The sequence below is a fragment of the Dasypus novemcinctus genome, chromosome 12, assembly GCF_030445035.2.
Source record: "Dasypus novemcinctus isolate mDasNov1 chromosome 12, mDasNov1.1.hap2, whole genome shotgun sequence".
In the NCBI taxonomy this organism is placed as follows: Eukaryota; Metazoa; Chordata; class Mammalia; order Cingulata; family Dasypodidae; genus Dasypus; species Dasypus novemcinctus.
In genome coordinates, this window is record NC_080684.1 from 95,649,308 (window position 1) to 95,664,207 (window position 14,900).

Genomic DNA, 14,900 nt, shown 5'->3' on the forward strand with positions numbered 1-14,900 from the left:
TTCCCGGTGCCGCTGACAAAAATATAAGCGGACACAGAAGAACACACAGTGAATGGACACAGAGAGCAGACAATAGGGGGATGGGTGAGAGAAATAAATAAAAAATAAATCTTAAAAAAAAAGGGGGCAGAAATGCATGGCCGCTGGGACCCCCAGTAGTGTCAAATGTGGTGGAGCAGGTGTAGCTTGGGGCCCCAGCGCACACTGCTCAGGTAAGAGGTCCTGGGTTCAACCTCCAGTACCTCCTGAAAAAGAGGCCAGGTGTCTGCTAGAATCAGATCAGCATGACCTCTGCGCCCGGCTCTCCTGGCTGGAAGGGGCTCTCTCCTCTCTGGGGACCACGCCAGCACCACCCAGGGCCAGCCGCTTTGCTTTTCTGCACAAGCCAGAACTCTCAGGGCAGGGCCACAGGAACCAATTCTGGTTTTAAGGAATTCTAGGAGAAAAAGGGGGAGAGAACTGTTACCAGCCTGCTGTTAGAGATGTTACAGGGCTTGTCGGGAATGGCAGGCAACAAGGTCTCCTCTTCTCTTGGTGAAATAACCTCAGATGGGCCTCATTCCACCGCCAAGGTTGGAGCCCGTGGCTAGACCCCTTCTCCTGACGTGGGCTGCGCCGAGCACGGGTCAGCCGTCCAGGTCTGTTCTCCCCGGGGACCAGCCGCTTTGGGGGCCCTCGGGGTCCTGCCTGCTTCCTCCCCAGCAGCACCTTGCTCCCAGTGCGAGCGCCAAGGGGGGGGCCTGCTGCGCCTCTCCCAGGGGCCTCGCAGCCTTTTTGCAAACACACCCAACCCTGAGCCGGCCAGCCTTGAGCTGTGCGCAGCGCGCGACGAGATGTGAGTCCTGTGCCTGGCCAAACGCGGGCCTTCTTTCACGCAGAATTGTGGACTCTTAGAACCTTAGAGAACGGGGATCTCAGAACTTGAAACAAGGGGCGGTGCGGGACATCGCCGCGGCCCAGATGGCCGCTTCCAGGGACAGCCGCTCCCTCGCCAGCTCCACTTTGCAGCCACCTGAGAATCCAGACTTTAGGAAGAGGAGGCGCGTCGCTGTCGTTGAAGAGGTGCAGGGACGCGGAGGCAGTGGTTCTGCTGCCAACCAGGCCGTATCGGCCAAATAAAACCCCACTGGGTGAGGCTGCCCTGCCAGCGTCCCTCTTCATCACGCCAGCGGTCCTTTCTCCCTGGCCCACCTGACCGCTCGCCGGCTCCACGCCTCCCGCCACCACACCCCGCAGCCTTTCTCCCCTGCCTCCAGATGTCCTGCCTGGGGACCCCGCCTGGTTTTCTGGCCTCCCTGCTTTGCTCCTAGCGAATCGGCCAGCCCAGACCCTCGGCCACCCCATCTTCTCTGGAATTCCATTTTCTCCAGTGCATTAGATTTGAACCATAGTCACCATGACCTGTGCAATTTAGATCATTGTGGGTCAACAGAGGTTTGCTGTGCTAGAAGTTCATTGCCAAAGAGAAAAGACAAAAACAGACCTAGTGCTTGCCTTGTATCCCCTAATGATGGGTGTGGAAACAGCAGGTCTCCTCCTCTCTGAAGCGAAGGCTGGGGTAAATGCCTCTTCCCGGTAGGCACAGCACGGATGGGGTGGGGTGTGGGGGCAGATATGAGAGCACGGGACAGACCAGAGAGTACTTCTGCGGGGGCCCTCCTGAGATGAAAGGGCAGTCTGGAAAACCAGATCCACGGGGCTGGGGAGAGAATAAGCCTCGGGTCCAAGGCGAGAGTACAGGATGCAAAATACCCTCTGAAGTGGGTTTTCCAGTTCCCAGGATCTCAGAACCACAGAATTTTAGAGTCGGAGGATCACAGGATCGAGCCAGGGAAAGGGTCCTGGCTTGTCTAATTACAGTCCTTCTGCTTACAATGCGGCCGTGGAGGCCGAGTGGGCGGGGGTCTGGAGGTGGCCTAGTACTTTCCGTCCTGGAGCCTGAAGGATGGGGCTCCTCCCTCTGGGAGACTCCCTGGTGGGGAGAAGCTCACGTGGGACCCTGGCTGGGCAGCCTGGGCCCCGTGCCCAGCCACGCAGCCCGCAGCCGCGGCCGAAGGGACAGGCGTGGCGTCCCGTCCAGTGCCAGGCGCAGGCGGCTGGGCACCTCCAGCCTTGGCCACAGCTTCCTGGAGCCGCCCCCGGCAGCGCCTGGATATGCAGCACCCCGGGAGAGACGCCGCAGCCCCAGCTGCCCAGACAGGAGCAGCTCTGATGCCGGGGGACTGCCCCTCTGCGCGGGACACGGAAGGAGGACCGCAGCACCTTCTCCCAAGGCCCAAGCTGGAGAGGCCGGCGGACACCCTGAAATGGATTCTTCTGTTGGGGGGAAGAGGGCCTCCCAGCCAGGGCTCTTAGGGCCTGCAGGGTGCCCAGAGACCCCCACCTTGGGGGATTGGCTGCTTGGGAAACAAGCCACTTTGCAAAAGCGCCGTCCAGCTCGTCCCACATCCAGCTGCAGCCCGCCCTTCCCCCTGGCCCCTTGGCAGAGGACCTCCCTGGGCCAGCCGGTCCAGAAGAGCACCCCTTTATTTGGGCCTTGGTCCTTCTTCACCCCAGCCCCTGGTTCTGGGGAGGACTTCCGGAACCGGTGCCCAGCCCCTGCTGCCACGGGAGAGCGAGTGTGAGCCGGGCAGGGGGATCCGAGAGCCGCCTTGCCTTGGCCACAGGGACTGGCGGGTAGTGAGAGCCTGGAGCTGGCACCCCGAGAGAAGCACAGGTGGCGGGAAGGATGCAGACAAAGAGAGGGCGAGATAAGTAGATAGATGCCGAGAGATGAGAGGTGGGTAGGTGACAGGTAGACGGACGGACAGGCCTGCCTTGGTCCAGGACCTGGACTCCCCGAGCCTCACACCCTGCAGCTGTTCTGTCGCTCCTGTGGGTTAGCTACCTGGCTTTCAGACGTTCTCCCTGAGACCCACAGGAAGAGAGTTCACGTTGAATCAGAGCGCAGGCAGGTCCCACAAACACCCGTATGTGTCCTATGACTATTCGTATGTCAATCTCATGAAACAACACAAACCCTTATTATGTATGTTACACCCTCATCTGTTCCATTCTAGTCCATTTCGCTTCCTTTCTTACTAGTTGAGACCCACAGAAGGGCTGGCATCTGAAATCCTGATCCCGTCGAGAACATCCCTGTTTTGCGTAAGCTACTTGGGTTTGTCCCTGGCAACCCCCGAGGGCCCTAACTAAATCCCCTCTCCCTGGCATGCCCTTTACCTCCTGCCCAGCCCTCTGCCCTCCCCCACACCCAGCCCTGGCCAGGCTTCCCAAGGAGCGCAGGTGCAAATTCACCTCCGTTCATCCCTAGAAACCACCTGGGGCTCCCGTGACGACTTTCTTGGAGAGAGAAACCTGGAGTTAGACCTCTGTTCCGACCGCTTACTCATCGTGCCAAGCACCGTGACCTTGGGCAGGCTCCTCACACCACAGACCCTGGGTCTGGCCACCGTGAACTGGGCGTCTCCCTGCCTCCGAGGATACCAGCTGCGTGGGCTGAGCTCATGTCTGAAAGGCGCCCGGCGCAGGGGCTGCCGGTTAAGGCTTTGCACAGGGCGATTCCTCTTCTCCTAATGGTGATGACAGGAAGCTCCAGTTCTAATGAGGGGCAGGAGAAGGAATGGGACCCACCCCTCCACCCCAGTCTCTCAATTCCCCCGTGAAAGGTGGCTGCAGAACCTGGTGCGGCAGATGAAAAGGGAGCCAGGGGGTGGGACTGTGAGGGGGGGGGCCTGCGCCCTTGTAGCTGGACTCCCCGCTGTGCACTGGGACCCCAGGCCCGGGGCTGCCTCCAGCAGAGCAGTGGGGTAGGGGGAACCTGCACTGCACGTGGCAAATGCTGCCCTCTGGGCAGACTTGGCGCACATCAGCTCTAGATGCTCTAGCCAGGCAGAGCTGAGATTCCCAGAACCCCTGAATTTGCGGGTCAGAGTGTCCCTCTGGCGCCGTCCGCCCCTTCTGCGGCCTCACTGCCGGGGCGGGGTTCCTGCCAGAGGGTCACAGGACGCCGCTCTGGGCTGTAAACACCAAAGCCCGGTCTTGGGGTTCCTGGCCTCTCGGTGGAGGAGCGCCCCGGCTCAGAGCCGGCCGGCGGAGTGCAGGTGCGCTGGCGCCGCGACGCCTCTGGGTCAGCCAACCTGGCTGGCTGGTGGCCGCCTTCCAGTTTGCCATCAGGCTCTTCCCAGCAGCTCGGGGACGAGAGGGAGGGCCCCCCAGCCAGGGGTCCCAGAGGGCAGAGGGCAGCCCATTTTGCAGGTGCTGGGGGATTTTCATGGTGCCTGGGAACCCAGCTTTCCCCCCTAGGAACGAGAGCGGGGGGGGGGGAGGGTGGCCTCTGGCAATCACTCCCCAGTCGCAAACGTTTTGCTTCCCGCTGCGTGACTCGAGGCCCTGCTTGCCTGGCGGGTTTAGCTTAGCACCCAGAGAAGGAACGCTCTGTACCAGTGGACCCAGTCATAGCTCAGTGGGAGCCAAAGGTGCGAACTGGCCTTCGTTATGAGGATGGCACTTTATTTTTTAAAAGCAGTTTTAGATTTACCAAAAAAATAAGATAGTATAATGACTTCCCATTTGCCCCCACCCCTATACAGTTACCCCTGTAATTAACATCCTGTATTTGAGGTACAATAGTTAAAATTCACGGTGTCGATATTGATACATTACTATTAACTCAAGTCCACGCTTTGTTTGCATTTCCTTAGTTTTTACCTAATTTTTTTGTTTTTTTTCTGTTCTGGAATCTCACCCAGGACACCGCATTATGCGGAATTGGCACGTCTCCTTGGCTGTGACAGTCTCTGGGACTTTGTCTTTTGATGGCCTGAGGAGTTTTGAGGAGTGCCGGCGGGTCCGCTGTGGGCGCCCCTCTGTGGAAGTCTGCCCGATGTGTTCGTCGTGGTTAGACTGAGGTTGTGGGTTTGGGGAGGAGGGTCACGGAGGTCAAGTGGCACTTTCATCACATCAGATCAACAATGAAGCGATGTCTAACTTGATGTTGGCCTTGATCCCCTGGCGGAGGCTGTGTTTGTCAGTTTCTCTAAAGCTCCTCATCCCCCCCCATGGGCCTCCGATCATTTACTTTATAAACACTTCTTCATTTATGTTGTCACTCCAGTTGTCCCAGCTCTGGCTTAAGGCGCTCTTTCCCTTGGCTTCTGTGTCACTTCAAGTTAACCCCTCATGTTTTGTCTTGTTTTATTCTGGTTTTTGTCGCTGGTTTTTCTTGACACTTTCTTGCTTTCTGGCACATCGAGATGCTCCAGGAAGGGACTGGCCTAGATAAACAAACTTTATCTCAGACTGCAGGAGAAGAGCGAGTCAGGCTCCGGTGAGACCCTGGCCCTGGGGAAGGGGCCGCCCGCCAGCCTGCCCGCCCTGGAGGTGGCCGAGGGTCTGGAAAGGCTGACTGCCCGCCTCTCGGACTCCTGCCCTCTGGCCTCTCCCTGTCATCGATTAACAAAGGAACGACCCCAGGTGCGCCTCTGCAGCCAGCTGCAGCTGGGTCAAGGAGGCTTTCGCTGCCGCCAGTTTTCCTTATCTCCTGTTCCAGGGACTTCCTTCTCCTGCTTCCTGTTTCCTCCCCGGATTCCCCGTGACTCCGCCCCTGCATGAAGCCTTGCCCCTCCGCCTCTCGCCTCCCGAGGGCCTCGCAAACAGGCAGAGACCTCAGTGCCGCTCTGGGTCTTCCCCGTGTACCTGGAGGAGGTCGAGTCAGTCCCCAGCGGCCCCCAGGGCGGACGCGCTTCTTACCTGCTGTTCAGAGGAGGACGCTGCGGCCGGAAGGGGCTGGTGACGTGCCAGAGGGCACGCGCCAGCAAGGGGCAGGGCCAGAATTCAACCCTGGGGGTCTGGCTCCCAGGCTGTGCCCCCACCCCAGCAGTGGAGTCGGCAGGTTTCGTGGGGTCGTGAGTCAGGTGTCAGAGCTGGAAAGGGACCTTTGGGATCGTCTAGTCCAAACCCTTTGACAGACGAGGCCGGCATAGGAAGACCCTGTGGTCTACCATCCGCACTTGCGACACTTCTGAAGGTGAGAGGAGTGCTGTCAGTGGTCACACCGCCAGCAGTGGTGTGGCTCAGTGGTTGAGCGCCTGCTTCATGTGTGCAAGGTCCCAAGTTCAATCCCCCGTGCCTCCTAAAAAACAAAAAAGTTAATCCGCCTCCGTGGGTGTACATTGAGATCTTCCAGGGCCAACTGGGTCACACGGTCGTCCTGTTGATGGTGACAGCACAGGCTTGTGGTGTTGGCTGTGGGGTGGGTGGGGCAGGGAAGAGCTGGGGCTCAATGTGATGCAGAGGGACAGGCCCGCAGGGCCTTGGCCCAGGGGGTGGACAGTTGGCAGTAGACAGATGTGGGGGAGTTCAGATGCCGCTGTGGGACAAGAGGCCGAGGGCCAGGTCATGCTCCCAGCACAGGGCTGTCCAGGAGACGGGGGAGCCTGACCCCCAGGGACCTAGGGTAGTAGGCAAGGGCACCCAGGTGGATGGCGAGGAGACCGCGCAGCTGCCAGGACCCTGGACAGCGGGGGCGCAGCTCTGAAGAGCAAGGCTAGAGCTGGAGAACCTGGTCAGCCTGGCATAGCCATCTTCCCCCTCACTCGCCCCACACATCACTTTGGCCCTCCCATAGCCCCTTATACGTAACCATAAGTATCAAGGGCAACAAACAATTCTTGAGTACTGAGAGAGCCGCTGGCATTGCAGAATTAAGACAGGTGTCTCAAGCAGGTGGCTTAAGTCCTTGAGGACCAGTCGGGACAAGAGAAGCAACATGTCAAAAGTGCATTGGGGGAAGTGGACTTGGCCCAGTGGATAGGGCGTCCGTCTACCACATGGGAGGTCCATGGTTTAAACCCTGGGCCTCCTTAGCCCATGTGGAGCTGGCCCATGCGCAGTGCTGATGCACGCAAGGAGTGCTGTGCCACGCAGGGGTGTCCCCCGCGTAGGGGAGCCCCACACGCAAGGAGTGCGTCCCGTAAGGAGAACGGCCCAGCGCGAAAGAAAGTGTGGCCTGCCCAAGAATGGCGCCGCCCACACGGAGAACTGACGCAAGACGATGCAACAAAAAGAGACACAGATTCCCGTGCCACTGACAACAACAGAAGTGGACAAAGAACACGCAGCAAATAGACACAGAGAACAGACAACTGGGGGGGGGCAAGAAGGGGAGAGAAATAAATAAAAATAAATCTTAAAAAAGTGCGGCAGGAAGCAGATGTAGCTCAAGCAATTGGGCTCCTGCCTACCACATGGGAGTGCCTGGGTTCAGTTCCTGGTGCCTCTTAAAGAAGACAAGCAAGACAGTGAGCTGACACAACAAGATAACGCAACAAGAGACACAAGGAGGAAAACATAATGAGAGACTCAATAAAGTGGGGAGCAGAGGTGGCTCAAGAAATTAGGTGCTCCCCTCCCACATGGGAGGTCGTCGGTTTGGTTTCTGGTGCCTCCTGAAAGGAAGACGAGCACACAACAAACAGACACCACAAGTGCAAACAGCAAGGAGTAGGGGAGAAATAAATAAATAAAATACATCTTAAAAAAAAAATGCTCCAGGATCATATTTTGTACTTCCTGCTGCAATCCTAGAATCAGCCATTCTCTGAGGAGCCCTGTTTCCTCCCATTGGAGAGTGGTATCATAAACCAAGGGCTGAGCGCTAGGTTGCTCATTGCTACTCAAGTGTCTTTTCTTTTAGGCCTTCTTATCAGACAGAGCAAAGAAATATTTGTGTGCCTACTAACCTGTGTATATACCCATATATAGAATCATTTCTATGTGTAACCAACATATGTATATTAAGTAAACTAGTTCTTACTGATATTTCCAACTTTAATCCATTATCGCAAGGATCGTCCTGGCTTACTCTCCTTGATTCTCCGTACCCTCCCACCCCAACAGAGTTCTGGCTCCTACCATGTACTGTCCATTTACTTAATTGTGCCATTCCAGTATACAGGTGTGGCAGTAGCAGAATTGTCAACCCATACCCCCATGGGAAATCACCTTATCAACTAGAGGACAGTGCTTACGTGCAGTCCCTTTTGCTGTTAGTCTTACAGACTCCATCCCTTTTCTCTACAGTTTTTTGCCTTTTCCAGAATGTCAAATAGTTGGAAACAGATAGTATGCAGCCCTTTCAAACTGCTTTTTTTTTTTTTCACTCTTAAGGTTATGCACTTAAAGCTTCATCCACTGCTTTTCATGGCTTGATTGCTCATTTCGTTTTTATTTTAAAGATTTTATTTTTTATTTATTTCTCCCCGACCCCACTCCCCCCACCATTCCATTTGCTGAGTCCATTTGCTGTTTTTTCTTCTGTGTCTGCTTGTACTCTCATTAGGCAGCTCCGGGAACCGATCCTGGGACCTTCCGGAGAGGGAGAGAAGTAATCACTCTCTTGCTCCCAGTTCTGCTGTGTCTTCTTATTTTCTCTCCTCTGTGTCTCCTGTTGTGTCATCTTGCTGCGCCAGCTCTCCGCGTTGGCCAGCACTCCTGTGCGGGGCGGCTTTCCTGTGCGGGGCGGCATTCCCACGCAGGGCTGCACTCCTGCACGTGGCCGCAACCCATTGTGGGCCAGCACTCTGCGTGGGCCTGCTCGCCACACGGGCCAGCCTGCCTTCACCTGGAGGCCCTGGGCATCAAACCCTGGACCTCCTGTGTGGTAGACGGGAGCCCTATTGGTTAAGCCATACCCGTTTCCCTCGTTTCTTTTTATTGCTGAATAATATTCCATTGACTGGATGTACCACAGTTTTTTTTAATCCATTCACTTCTTGCAGGACATCTTAGTTGCTTCCAGTTTTGGGTGATTATGAGAAAAATTGCTGTAAATATTCATGCGCAAATTTTTATGTAGACACGCATTTTCAACTCACTTGGGTAAATACCTAGAGGCATGATTGCTGGACCAGATGGTAAGTCTATGTTTATCTTTATAACTGACGGACAAACTGCCTTTCAAAGTGACTGTACCATTTTGCATTCCCACCAGCAATGACTGAAAGCACTTGTTGGTCCACATCCTTGACAGCACTTGGTACTGTCAGTTTTGTTTTATTTTAACCATTCAGATAGCTGTGATAGCTCATTGTTGTTTTAATCTGAAATTCCCTAGTGAGAAATGAGTTCACTCATCTTTTCATATGCTTATTGCTACCTGTATATCTTCTTTGATGAGGTGGCTCTCAGATCTTCTGCCCATTTTTTAAATTGGGCTGTATGTTTTCTAATTGGTGAGTTTTGAGAGTTCTTTATATATACTGGATACTAGTCCTGTAAAATACGTGTTTTGAAAATATTTTTTCCTTGGCTGTGGCTTGTCTTTTCATTTTCTTAACAGTGTTTTTTTTTTCCAGAGGAGAAGTTTTAAATTTTAATAAAGTTCAAATTAAACTTTTCTTTTATGACCCATGTTTTGGTGTTGTATTTAAAAAGCTATTGCCAAATCCAAGATCACCTAGAATTTCTGTGTTATCTTCTAGAAGTTTTATGGTTTGTGTTTTATATTTAGAGCTATGATCCATTTTCAATTAATTTTTGTAAAAAGGCATGAGATCTGAGTTTAGATTCACTAATCGTTGCATGCAGATGTCCAGTTGTTCCAGCACCATTTGTTGAAAGTATTCTTTCTCCATCAAATTGCCTTTGGTCCTTTGTCAAAGATCAGCTGACTGTATTTGTGTAGGTCTATTTCATGACTTTCTATTCTGTTCCATTCATCTCTGTGCCTGTTCTTTCTCCAATACCATGCTGTCTTGATTTCTCCAGCTTTATAATAAGTCTTGAAGTTGGATAGTATCAGTCTTCCAACTTTGTTCTTTTTCTTCAGTATCGTGTTGGTTATTCTGGCCTTTGGCTTTTCCATATAAACCTTAGAATCATTTTGTCAATATCCACAAAATAACCTACTGGAAATTTGATGGAAATTGCATTGAATTTATAGATCAAGTTAGGAAGAATTGGCGTCTTAACAATATGGAGTCTTCCTATCCATGAACAGGGAATATCTCTCCATTATTTGGATCTTTAATTTTTTAAAATCAGAGTTTACAGTTTCCATATATAGATCTGTACTTTTTTTAGGTTAAACAAAGTTTTATTGAGGTTTAAATTCACATACCATACAATTAACCCATTTAAAGTATACAATTTAGTGGATTTTTATATATTCATAGAATTGTGAAAGCATCACCAAAAGTCAATTTTAGAATATTTTCATCACTCCAAAAAGAAACCCCTGTCCTAGGAAACCACTAATCTACTTTCTGACCCTATATACTTGCCTATTCTGAAAACTTTTATTTTTTATTTTTATTTTTTAAATTTATTTCCCCCCCCTCCCCCGGTTGTCTGTTCTCTGTGTCTATTTGCTGCATCTTGTTTCTTTTGTCTGCTTCTGTTGTCGTCAGCGACACAGGAAGTGTGGGCGGTGCCATTCCTGGGCAGGCTGCACTTTCTTTCACGCTGGGTGGCTCTCCTTACAGGCGCACTCCTTGCGCGTGGGGCTCCCCTATGCGGGGGACACCCCTGCGTGGCAGGGCACTCCTTGTGCGCATCAGCACTGCGCATGGGCCAGCTCCACACGGGTCAAGGAGGCCCGGGGTTTGACAGATCTGGTAGACAGATGCCCTAACCACTGGGCCAAGTCCGTTTCCCCTATTCTGAAAATTATACGATACGTGGTCTTTTATGACTCATCTCTGTCATTTAGCATAATGCTTTTGAGATTCATCCATGTTGTAGTATATATCCATACTTCATTCCTTTTTATTGCACAATACGTGGTCTTTTATGACTCATATCTGTCATTTAGCATAATGCTTTTGAGATTCATCCATGTTGTAGTATATATCCATACTTCATTCCTTTTTACTGCCAAATAATATTCCATTGTATGGATAGGTCGTATTTTATTTATCCATTCATCAATTGATGGACATTTGGGCTATTTCCACTTTTTGACTATTAAGAAATGCTGCTATGAACATTTGTGTGCAAGTTTATTTATTTGTTTGTTTATTTATTTAACACCCTCCCCCCATTGTTGTCTGCTTTCTGTGTCCACTTGCTGTGCATTCTTCTGTGTCTGCTTCTCTTCTCTTTAGGTGGCACTGGAAGCCGATCCTGAGACATTCTGTAGTGGGAGACAGGTGCTCAATCTCTTGCGCCACTTCAGCTCCCTGGTCTTCTGTGTCTTTTATTGTATTCCCTCTGTGTCTCTCTTTGTTGCATCATCTTGTTGCACCAGCTCTCCACTTGGGCCAGCTTGCCCTGTGGGCCAGCACTCTGCATGGGTCAGCCCTCCACATGGGCCAACTTGTGTGCAAGTTTTTTGTAGTCATCTATTTACATTCCTCTTGGGTAAGATAGGGGTGGAATTTTGGGCTCATATGGTAATTCTTTTTTTTTTCAATATGTATTTTTAAAATTTATTTCTCTCCCCTTCCCCCTTGTTGTCTGCTCTCTGTGTCCATTCGCTGTGTGTTCTTCTGCTTCTGCTTGTATTATCCAGTGGCACTGAGAAACTGCATGTCTTTTTTGTTGCATCATCTTGCTGCATCAGCTCTCCGTGTGTACAAAGCCACTCCTGGGCAGGCTGCACTTTTTCACGCGGGGTGGCTCTCCTTGTAGGGCACACTCCTACACAGGGGTGCCCCTGCGTGGCACAGCACTCCTTGTGCGCCGCAGCCCTGCGCGTGGGCCAGCTCGCCACACAGTCCAGGAGGCCCTGGGGATCAAACCCTGGACCCTCCATATGGTAGACGGACGCTCTTATCAGTTGAGCCAGGTTTGCTTCCTTATATGGTAATTCTATATTTAAGATTTTGAGGAACTGTCAGACTGCCGCACCATTTTACTTGAGCTGAACTTTTTGAGTGCCTGAGCCGTGAGGTGAACAGATAAAAAGAAAGTTATGTTGTTGACAAAAGTGTCTGGCCGTCCTTATCAAAAGGAAGTATGCTCTGGCTCCAGGGAGGAAGGTCTAGAACTGCTTGTCCTACCAGGGTGGGGGGAGGCTTTTGGAAGACTCCCACCACCTGAATCGTGACGAAATGAAGGCCTGGGTCCTCTCTCTGTGAGAAGGAATCCAACTGTCTGCAGAGTTGGCTGAAGGCAAGGTGGTAAGGGATTGGTGATGGAGGAGGGAAGTCGTCCATATCCACTACTGCCTTCAGTTAATAGTTGTCAAGCCCTTGGAATAATATCTGGCCTACGGTAAGCCCCATCAAGTAAAGCTGTGATGATTACTGCTGAAATCATTACATTATTATTAATAATAATGTCGGTTTCAGAAAAAGATTGCATCTCTGCCTTAACTCCTTGCTTGCTGTGACACGGAATGTTTTTTTGCATTTTCCTTCCCTCTCTTCTTCATCCCTTTACTATCTCTTAGCGGTGGTTAGATTTGTCATTTAGGCCGTAGATTTCAGAGTGGCTGTCAGGGTTGTCATAGCAGGAGAGAAAGTTGAGATCCTGAGTTCAGGGCACGGTGGCCCATAGGCTAGATACACAGCCTCTGCACACAACCATGGGACTTGGGGATATCTGGAAGGAGTGGGTGCATTCAGTGTTTTATCTGGGGTTGTCATACTTGTTAGGGAAGGCGTTTTTCAACTACACGAGTTGAAGAAGGACGTGTGTGTGTGTGTGTTAGGTAAAGGACGGATCGCAGTGGACGTCTGCTGCTTTTTCCTGCCCAGCATCCTCTCTGACTTCACTGGTTCCTTTGGGGAGCTCCACTCCATGTGGTCCTAGTGGGTCAGCAAAGGTCCCCTTCACACCTGCCCCCCCAGACCACGGAGGTGGGCCCCTGACCTCACCCAGGCCTCTCAGGCGAATACGAAACCTGAACGGATGAGCAGGGACAGGCGGTAGGCGAGTCACCTGGTGGAAGCAGCCTTGCTGACAAGCTTCCCGGACTACCTGCTCCTCTTCTTTCCCAGGCCTGATCGTCCAGTTGTGCCTGTGATTCTTTGGATACCCCAGTGACCTTCCAAAACATGCTCAACTTAAATTAGCCAGAGTCAACCGCTACTGCTTATGTTCCAAGAACGTTACAAAATCGCAGCGCCACACAGGCCTGCCGGGCATGGGTGCACAACTCCTCACCTCTTCAGGCACACTGACTGCAGGCCGGTCCTGGGCAGGGGCCGTGGGGAGCAAGTGCAGGGCGGCGCGCTGCTGGGTCCTCTCCCCAGAGCAATTTGGTTAACAAAGGTCGACCACTTTCTGTTTACCGGTTGCTAACAGCAGCGATCGTCCCATTGCAAGTTTCTCACACAGCATCTCTTGGGGGTTTCGCAAGGGCCCTTGTGGTAAACACTGCTCCTGGGGCGGCGGCTGGACGGGCCCCTGCGGCCCCCAGGACCCAGGAGCACCCACAACATCCGTGTCTGTTCTCAGGGAAACAGCAGGGAGGCCACTGGCCGTCTCCACCTCGACACAGCCCCGGCGCCGGCGCCCCCCGGGGGTGCAGGAGGCTGCGACAGGGCCGGACCCTGGAGTCTGGATGCCAGGCCTGGGGTGGGCCCTGCAAGCCCCGGCGCCGGCGCCCTCGGGTCCTCCTGGCCTCTCATCCCCGCTCGGGATGCCCTGGAGGCGTCGGTCAGCCTCCACCTCACGCGTGGCCCACACTTTCTGCAAAGCAACAGGGAGGGGTGGGAAGAGGAGCTGGGACTTCTGGACATATAATTATGAGTAAAACCATATCATCCCTAAAGCAACAGATTACCTTTTTAAAAAAGATTTATTCATTTCTCCCCCCTGCTTGTTTTTCTTCCCTGGCTGTGTCTGTTGGTCTTCCTTGTCTCTCTGAACCCAGGACGCCTGATGTGGACAGGAGGTGCCTAAGCACCGGCGCCACCTCCACGCCCTGCTTCGTCGCGTCTCCCATTCTGGTCCTCCTCCCCACGTCTGCCATTGCGCCGTCTTGCTGCGTCCGCTGCCGCACCTGCTGGCCGCGCCAGCTCACTGTCTTCTTTAGGAGGCACTGAGAACCTCTGCTCCCTGCTTTCTTGTGCCTCTCATGATGTTTTTTACCTCCTGTGTTTCCTGTTGTGTCAGCGGCTGCACCTGCTGCCGTGCTAGCTCGCTGTCTTCTTTAGAGGGCACTGAGAACCGAACCAGCAACCTCTCATGTGGTAGGCGGGAGCCCAGTTGCCTGAGCCACAGCCACTTCTGATTGTATTAACGTATTTCCAGCAACAGAAAAAAAAGGTTATGCAACGTGGAAGAAACCAGACATGAAGTGCTACATATTGCTTGACTCCGTTTATACAAAATGTAACTATAAATAAATCTACAGAGACGGAATTAGCTTAGCAGTTTTATATGGCAGGGGAAGGATAGAGGGATTGAGAGGTGACTACTAAGGGGTAGGAGGTTTTTCTTTTTCGAGTAATGAAAATGCTCTGTTATTGACTGCGGTGATGATTGCACAACTCTGTGATTATACCAAAAGCCACTGAACGTACACTTTAGAAAGATCGTGTGGTACGTGACTATGTCTCAATAAAATCTCTTTGTATATATATACCAAAAAAATATTGTCCCTGATCCCAGTTGGCACACAAATGTTAAGAGAGACAAATGTTAGGGCATCTGTCTAAGCCCAAAACCACAGTCCAAGTTCATTCCAGCAAACACGGAGGCTAGGATGGGGCTGCCGTTTCTAGGCCGCATGGAGGCTTGCAGGCCATGTACCGCTGATGTGGGCTGTGGGTGGGGGCTCTTTGTCCCTTCTGAGATAACCTTAACCTAAGCTGTCTGTCCTGACTTGTGGGTGTGGGATGGTGAGAGGTTGCAGTCCTGCCCTCGGTGACCATGGCAACGACTCCAGGAAACAGTTTATCAATGCAAACTCTATAAACTTTAAATATTCAGGAAAATGCAAACCAAAT

At 52.3% G+C, this 14,900-nt stretch overlaps 1 long non-coding RNA gene across 1 annotated transcript; it reads right to left on the minus strand.

The window, feature by feature from the left end:
* Positions 1 to 4,491: 4,491 nt before the first annotated feature.
* Positions 4,492 to 5,800, minus strand: LOC139440129 (uncharacterized). The gene is made up of 2 exons (XR_011650188.1): positions 5,752 to 5,800; positions 4,492 to 5,276 (listed from the first exon to the last, which is right to left on the minus strand). It is a non-coding gene; the product is annotated as an uncharacterized lncRNA (long non-coding RNA).
* Between the last annotated feature and the right edge of the window lie 9,100 nt (positions 5,801 to 14,900).